General features: G+C 33.4%; 1 long non-coding RNA gene across 1 annotated transcript in view; it reads right to left on the bottom strand.

Annotated features, from left to right (window-relative positions):
• Positions 1 to 4,351: 4,351 nt before the first annotated feature.
• LOC125961956 (uncharacterized) overlaps positions 4,352 to 9,151 on the bottom strand; it is a 199,040-nt gene continuing 194,240 nt past the window's right edge. The window contains exon 4 of the long non-coding RNA XR_007473152.1: positions 4,352 to 8,967. This is a non-coding gene — a long non-coding RNA (uncharacterized LOC125961956). The remainder of the gene's footprint in view (positions 8,968 to 9,151) is intronic.

Raw genomic sequence — 9,151 nt, 5'->3', positions numbered from 1 at the left:
TCCTTATATTTCCTTTATATATAAAATTATTGTATGTTTATATAAAAAAATTCTTATTCTGATTCCTCTGTATTACTTATTGCCTTCAATGGCTAATGATCATTGTTTACACTCATTTCTCATAATCCCACATGATGGTAAATTATCACTCCTCTTATGCAGTGTTGGCTACTTTAAGATGTCTCTCTCATATACAAAGGTTTTTCTATAAAAATCCTCTTCTTTAATTTTCTAAATAATAATAGAAATATAGAATATATCCAAAAGTAATTTCTGAAATGAATAAATTGAGGTTTGATACACAAAAAATAGAAATTATTTTGTTTTAACTTGTTTTCACTTTCACATCTGTATTTATATTGAAATTAAATTTTGAAATGAATTTTTACAACATGAACTACCATGTGGGAAAAACCAACAAAATTCTACTCGATAAGTATTTTTAAACTGAGAAAACATGACATCAAATTGCTCCTGTTTGAGTATTATGAAAAAAGTTTTCATTTATATATGTCAAGTAATAGTAGAAGAAAGAACAGGTACATATGATGGAGGGATGGAAAGATGAAGGAGAATGCAGGTTAAGGATTGATTGTGGTTGCATTTCCTATACTTCATGAAATTATTATATATTACATTTTATATCTAAAAATACCATGCATGTTCATTTCTTTCAACCTTAAGCTATCATTTTACAGTTGAATAAACTGAGCTTTAGGAAACATGATTTACTTTATAAAGATCACAGAACTGGTTGTTAACAGAGCACAGTCTCTTTATCCTTTGTCCAGGGTTTTTCTACTTTGTAATTCTATTGTAACCTAAAAAAGTCATAATTCTACTTTCCACATTTTCCTGTTCATGCTCTTTCAATTTATCACAGATTTTAAGTACTTGTGACTTACAGTTCTCATGTAATAATAGGAAAAAAAACAACAATGTTGGCTTGTGATTCATCATGCAATGCATGCAAATTAAAATATTCTATCATATTTGTATTGGCAGTTGTTTTGTTATTACTATAAATTAGGAAAAATGTATCTACAGCATTTTAATATTATTGAAATGCCCAAAATCATCATAATAGAAGAGATAATTATGTATTCTTGCTATATGATACTAGCAGAATATCTGTTTAGAATTACAAGGCACAGAGAACATAAGCATAAGTATCAAATTGCTCAGTTCCTATAAATCTATTGCATTTTTGCAAGCATCAAATCAATGCATTTCTTCTTGCAAATCTACTAATTTATGGTAATCTGTACTGCTAGCAGGCTCTCTGAATATCTTTGCATATTAAATGCATTTGGATAATACAAGACCAGTTTTTTCATCACTAAAGTAAGGGAGCTCTTTTTTCTTTAATAACAAAAATAAGATACTTTTTTTCTGGTAAATACGGTTCAAAATATTTCCTAAAAGATCATCTTTCAAGAGGAAAAATGACTTCAACATTCAAGGGAAAAAAACATTCTGAAAATCCCAGGTCTTTCATTTTCGTCATTCGAGATAGCCCATGGTTTATATGGAAGGGTGTGTATCATTTCCTCATTTCACATGTGCACTGTTCTTTTGTACTTAGTGCAGAAGCTATGTAAATTTCTAAAGACTGTGACTCTCTAGCAGGAAAATGCCAAGGAATAGACCCTTGACATATACATGTCAAGGCTATAATACATGAGACCCTTCACTCTTTAGGTTTTCTGAGATTGTCTTCTTTAGTCCCAAGAACTCAGGTCAGTGCCTATCCAGCCAAATGCAAAATTCACAGTCTGACATTCTCCAGTGGTAATGTGGCTTGTGGCAAACAAGACGGGATGCACTGGAAGCTATTTCCCTGAAATTAGGGAATAGTGCCACCGGGAGAATTCTGCTTCAGCTATGTTGATGACAGATATATAGATGATAGATACATAGACAGACAGATAGATAGATAGATAGATACACATAACTTGATGTAGTATGGATATAACTAAAGCCAAGAGGTTTTTTAAAACTTATTCAACTTAGACAATAAACATGTAGTAATCAACTCAAGAGGTTATTACCTAATTTTCTGATATAAATGATGATGCTCTTTAGAACTAAACTACCTCATTTCCATCATCTCCAATATCAATTTGCTCTAAGTATATAAGTTCTCCCTATGATTATGACATAGTGTAAAACACCAGAGGATTTCTACTGCAGATAATAATTTTCAAATGAACACGTAATTAATAGAGACCCACAATGGCCTCCACACTATGGCAGGCATTACAGAAAGCAAATAAATATATGATTCAATACCTAATACTGAGTAGTAATAATGCAGTTACATGTCAAAACATAAAGAAAAAGAATTACATTCTGAGTAATCAGGAAGATCCCTTCTTTCCCCACCCATACAATAGGTGAAGACTGAAGAGCTGCACAGAGACTATACGTACACAAAGGTTCAGCTTCACTTTCTTCCCATGAAACCTTCCAACAAACATGGGGGATAATTAGTCACTACAGACAAATAAGCTATGATCATCATGATCATTTTAACAAGTGAGTATAAATTATAAAAAGAACATTATATTTCAAATTAAAAGTTAATTAAAAAGGCTAAAAGATAAAATCATTGCTCGTGAAGAGGTTGTTTTATTTTTTTTTCATATTCAAGAAATGTTTGTTTTTAGACTGCTACAACAATTTTGTGTTTAGCTTTGAGTACCACTGAAAATTCTGATTTTAAAATTTCTGCAGTAAATTATAGGGACAGTCTTCTGTATGCTAGGTACTCTTACTCAATTATGTTATTGAGTCCTCAGAATTCTCCCAAGGTTGTACTCATTTTTCATCTTTCTAATACCCATTCAAGAGGATAGTAATAGTCTTAGGTGGGATGTGAATGTGCAGGATGAGGTAGATGGAGAGATGAAATCAGTCGGAATCAGCACATCAAGGAAACATGATTTTGAAGCATTTACTAGGAAACTCCTAAATCATTCATATACTCCTCTCAAAAAAATTAGCCTTTCTTATCTTCTGCACAAAAGGAAGAAGCCAGAAATGTTATCACAATCAACAGAAAGGACAGCAAAGTTGTAAGCAACCAAGAGACACTTACCTGTTTTTCTTCTCTTCCTTGTCTAAACCCAAGTAACCTAGAAGATGAAGGAGGAAAAGGTGCATGTCTCAGATAGACAATGCACCCTCCCCTCAAAGCTGAGGAAAGGAAAGAATAAAATAAGACACACTCCTATTCACACCAATGCTCAGTGCCAGGGAGAAGGTAACATATTTAAATTGCATATGAGATTAGAGTTCATAACTAGAAACAACTGAAGTTTTTTACATAACCAAAAACTCTAGGAAAATTATGGTATTTTCCTGAATACTCATAAGATCTTCTACTCAATAAGGAAGCAAAAGTACTCACAGTAGAGTGAGGGTGAGTGGAGAAAAATATTTTTATTTTTGTTTTTATATCTAGCCTGAAGTTCAGACTGTTCAATAAATTGTTATTAAATTATTCCAAAAGGATAAATAAATGCATGATTTTCTGTTCTAAATTTACAAATATTTGAAGTGATTTATATACTTTCTTTGAACTAGGTTTTAAAAATATTCTGTTTCTTCATAAATCATATCTGAAGGTCCCACATAGAATGTTTAGTACAAAGAGCATTCAATTGGAAGTTGGAAAACCAGTTTCTAACCATAGCTCTGTCAATAAGTAGCTCTGTGGTCTCTAACAAGATTAAACCTCCCTTAGACTCAGTTTCCATATCTTAAAAACTAAGGGTATTGGGTGTAAGGAATTTTCATTGCAAACATTTTATAATTCAAAAAACATTATTTGTCTAATGGATATCCAATGATATTGGAGAAATAAAAGCATGAGGCAATTTTAAAACTAGTGGTCATCGATCTTAAATGTGTAGTTTTATTAATTTTTTTACAAATATAGATAAGAAAATATAATTGTCTAGAAATTTATGGGAATTCAAATTAATTACTAAATATTTTGGTTGGTTAATGTATGAACATTGCCTCTGTAGTTATTGAAAGAAAAGAGATAAATATAAAACATAATTCCCTTCCATAAAGAGAAGATATCATAACCATCTAAGCATAATTGAGGAATCCAAAGAATATATTTTAGCACTGTAAAACGGTATACGCCATATCAACAAGCAGTGTGAGATTACTTCAAATTAGGTTGTATAGCAAAAAATAGATATAAGAATTTACATATAAAATAGGATGGAGTAATCACAAAAAGCATCAAAGGAAATAAAGAATATGAGACATTTGCTAAAAACAGGTGATAATTCGATATAGCAAAGGTAAGTGAATTAAAGCATTGCAAGAACAAAAGCATGAATCCTGGAAGCCAAAGATACACTAAGTGAATAATTTTTTCTTTTACATCTTCGTAACTTGGGCAGTTCTGGTTCCAGTTGTGATAGAAGAATGCTTATCCAGACTTGGATAAGAAGTTTACGATGGATAAGAATGCTTATCCATAGTAAACAAAGATAACACTAAACACATTCTATGAAACAACAGTTTTTCAGGCCTGGGACACGGAACACCCCAAGTCTGTCATTTGTTTGATAAGGAAAGCATGTAAGCTGGGGTATAATACAGCATGGCTTTCTGCCTCAGATCCTATTTCATAAAACAGCACAAAAAGGTGGAATCCTGACTGAGATCAGCTATCTTAATGGCAGAAGAAACATATCAAATTTTGGGAGTCTGGAGATGAATAAAATTTTCAAATCAGGGTTTTGGAGAGAAAAGAGCAAACAGAATAAGAGTACTAAAATCTTGCAGAGAACAAATGGAAGAAAAGTACCAAAAGTCCACATAGAAGTCGTTTTAATGTTTGGCCAAATACACAGCTATGCATGTACAGAGTGAAACACTGTGATGCCTGGGAGAAAATTGTTACTGGAAGGCTATGAGCTAAATGGGTGGTTCACACTGTTCAGAAGACATGGGCATTCTAACCATCTAGTGTTTAGAGATATCACTAAAAGCTCACTGAAACAATTGCAACTACAAAAAGACTATGCCTTTGAAATGAACTCATCTTGCCCCAGAATAAGAGCTGGGGCAAGTGCATATATGTATGCATGTCTATATGTATGTATGTGTGTGTGTATATATATATAGTGTATATATATATATATATATATATATACACACATACACATATATATACACACACACATTGCAAGCTAAATTATTTCAATAAAATTCTGATTTTTTTGAAAAATAAATTAAAAGTCACCCTTCAAACTTTAGCAATGACTTAGATGTCAATTAATCTTTGTCTCTTCTGAAATACCTTAAGGATAGCATATGAACATTTGAAAATACTTTGGTTTTCATTCAGATACCTTTAGTCGAAGATGAAATGTTGCTCAGAAGAAAGAATTGTTTTATCTTTTGCCTTATTTTGTTGTGTATGTGCTTTACCAAATCTATAGTATTGTAGGCGTGAGTTTATTTTTCTGTTTTCTCTTTTTACACCACATTAGTGAGTTATTGTCACTCTGATTGACTTTTGCTTTGGCATGTACTCATTTATCTTGCTTGGTTAAGAAATGTTTTCTGAAGGTCTAGAATTTTCAAGCTTGTTAGATTACAAGGAAGGCTACTTACGCTTTTCCCTGGAACCAATGCTACTGTCAAGAGTTTTCCTTTTCTCTCATCTTATACCAATCTGATATCTACTTAATGAGATTACTAAATGCAGACATTCATAGATAACTTGAGTCAATGTGACATTGACATTTTTTTATTACAGTACATTTGATTTACAATGTTGTGTTAGTTTCAGTTGCACAGCAAAGTGAATCAGTTATACATATACATATAGCCATTCTATTTTAGATTCTTTTCCCATATAGGTCATTACAGAATACTGAGTAGAATTCCCTGTGCTATACAGTCCCTATGAGCTTTGAGTACTAGCACCCTAGCTGCTTTTTTCATTGCTATTGCCTCGGCGGCACAAAGAATACTTTTAATCCGGGGAGGATCAATAAATATTCATTACAAAAAGGGATTTGTAGAATTATCAGTTGTATGGCTCTCTTCTCCTGACTTTTTTGTCCACTTGAACCTATTCTCTTTCATAGTTGAAACACGCGTCTGCTTAGATGTTTATATATGCATAGAACTGTATGTGTCTTAACAGCTTTGGTAAATCAAATTCCTCCACTGGGTAGGGGGGATCCAGTTCATTAGTGTTGAAAGCCATTACTGAATTTAAGTGTTTTCCTCTGTCCACATATAGATAACTTATATTTCTTGAGTCAAGCATACATTTGTGTTGGTTACATAGAAGTATTAGAATGGGCACTGTATAGTCTGAAAGATGGATGTAAGGTATGTTTGGGAAAATACAGGTGAAATTTTAGTATATAGTGATTCAGATCTTGCCCCTACCAAATTATATTATGCCTTAGCTTTTTGCATTTTAAACCCATTAACAAACCACACACACACACAACCTGAAAATAAGATGTATATTTGCTTGCTTATTCCATTTTAAAATTCAGCTATGGGTTGCATGTTCTCATCACAGATAAACTATGTTCAATAGTTTATTCAGTATTATTTTGTTTTGTGTGAAAATCCTAAGGGGCATACTGCATAGCTGAGTATTTCTAACAAATTATTGCTCATGTTATTTACCTCTACTTTGTAACATATCTTCAAGAGAAAATATACTTAAGATTTTTTTCAAATTCCTCTGGCAACAGTAGAATAGATATATTTGATTTACCTATAATGCATGTAGCCATTTTGCAATTGCTTTAACATATTGTGTTCAACATTTTGAAAGTTCCGTACACTTAGAAATAAATTTTTACTTGATTTTCTCCATTTGGGGCATAACCCACTATAACATTTGATTTACCAGTCTACCAGTCTATAACTAAACATATTTGACTTCTTTTCTTTCTTGCCAATGGTAACAAATTTTCAAAATTCCTACATACCAGTGTACTAGACTATAGATTGAATCAACACCATGGTTTTAGCTTTTCCAGCCTCTGGATCTGTTCTCAAAATATAATTATTATTACTACCTTTTATCTTAATACTTGGGTTTGTAAAATTGATGTGTGTCCTTATTAACATAACTGGTCTTACACCAGTCAATAAAACTTGAACCTTTAGCAGAACTTCCTTTACCTTCCATCCATTACCAACCCTCACACCTAATATCAGTAAGTAAATTATAAATTATACATTACTATATAATTTATAGTTATAGATTATAAATTTGATTAATTTATAAATTGCTAACTGATTAATTGTTCTACACTTTCGTACTCTTTTTTTTTTTTTTTTGCGGTACGCGAGCCTCTCACTGTTGTGGCCTCTCCCGTTGCGGAGCACAGGCTCCGGACGCGCAGGCTCAGCGGCCACGGCTCTTGGGCCCAGCCGCTCCGCGGCATGTGGGATCTTCCCGGACCGGGGCATGAACCCGCGTCCCCTGCATCGGCAGGCGGACTCTCAACCACTGCGCCACCAGGGAAGCCCCGTATTCCTTTTTAAAAAAAGTTTTCTGAGAATAAGAAACAGCACACAAGTTAAGGAGTCTGGGAAATTTTATAGTGTTATGAAACTGTGTAAGCCTGCTTTTTAAAATTCTCTCAACAATTCCCTTTTCTCATCTTCTCAAGTTGTGACTCATTTCACTTTGTCTATGTGGACATAATTGAAACTAAGTAAAACCTTAACTTCCTTGTGATAAAGATTCTCATCTACTTTTGATGTCAAAATAAACACCATACTTCATACTAGCAATTTAACTTAAAATTGGAATCTAATGTAATTATCTGGAACTGCATATGGATAAATTTGGAATATAATGTACCTTTGGGGCATAGTATATTTTCTGCCAATATCAGATTTCATTACCAAGAATGGATGAAAAATTTTGTAAAAATCGACTCTTTTCTATACCTTCTTTTTCTCCACTAGAATATCAGCAATTTTTTCTTACTCATCTTTGTATCATCAAGATGTAGCACAGAACCTGAACCTAAGCAAAAAGATAAAGAGTGAATATTTATTAAGCACTATAGGGTAGTGATTACAGGGCTCTTGAAATGACTTAATAAGTGTAGGACTTAAGAAAATTACTTAATCATCTTTGTGTCAAATTTATCACCTGTAAAATGACAATAATAATAGAGCCTCTATCAAATAGTTGAGAGAAAATTTAGAGAAATGACCTGAGTCATTAAGCAGAGAATTTGGCATATAAAAATTCCTTAAACTATAAACAGCTATTCTGCACCTGATAAAATGCTTGGAATTTCACCTCTATTATTTTATTTCCTCCTTACAACAAATTTCTGCAAGATAAATAAAGTAAGATTTTCTGCAAGGTAAATAAAAAAAGTAAATTTATATGACATAGAACCAGAAATTAACCAGAGAAAGCCGACCCCAAAGCTTCTACTATAACTATATTTCATCCTTGTTTAATATGGCTGACATTAAATGATTAAATAGATACAGAATAGATAGGATAAGATTAGATAGGATTCCTTATGACGCAAAACTAGAATCCATTTATGCAAACCCCACACATTTATTTAATGCCCATTACATTTTTTAAATTAATTAATTAATTAATTTTGGGCTGCATTGGGTCTTCGTTGCTGCGCACGGGCTTTCTCTAGTTGCAGCGAGCAGGCGATACTCTTCGTTGTGGTGCACGGGCTTCTCATTTTGGTGGCTTCTCTTGTTGTGGAGCACGGGCTCTAGGCATGCGGGCTTCAGTAGCTGTGGTTTGCAGGCGCTAGAGCGCAGGCTCAGGAGTTGCGACGCACAGGCTGAGTTTCTCCACGCATGTGGGATCTTTCCAGACCAGAGCTCGAACCCGTGTCCCCTGCATTGGCAGGCAGATTCTTAACCACTGCGCCACCAGAGAAGTCCCCACTACATGTTAAGTATAGGCTAAGGAAAGCAAATGTGATTATAAATTATTTTGGAAGATGTAAATCCATGAAACATAAAGCTGCCAAACAGTTTTTCCCACTCTAAGGTTCTGGCTGAGAGAGGACACATACAAAGCCAAAGCAATATCAACATATAAGCTCTGTCAATGACCATCTAGTTAGAACAGAATTAGATAATGAAG

This window comes from Orcinus orca, chromosome 18, assembly GCF_937001465.1.
Source record: "Orcinus orca chromosome 18, mOrcOrc1.1, whole genome shotgun sequence".
Lineage (NCBI taxonomy): Eukaryota > Metazoa > Chordata > Mammalia > Artiodactyla > Delphinidae > Orcinus > Orcinus orca.
The sequence above is the reverse complement of the archived record's forward strand: the minus strand, read 5'-3'. Positions and strand labels throughout refer to the sequence as shown.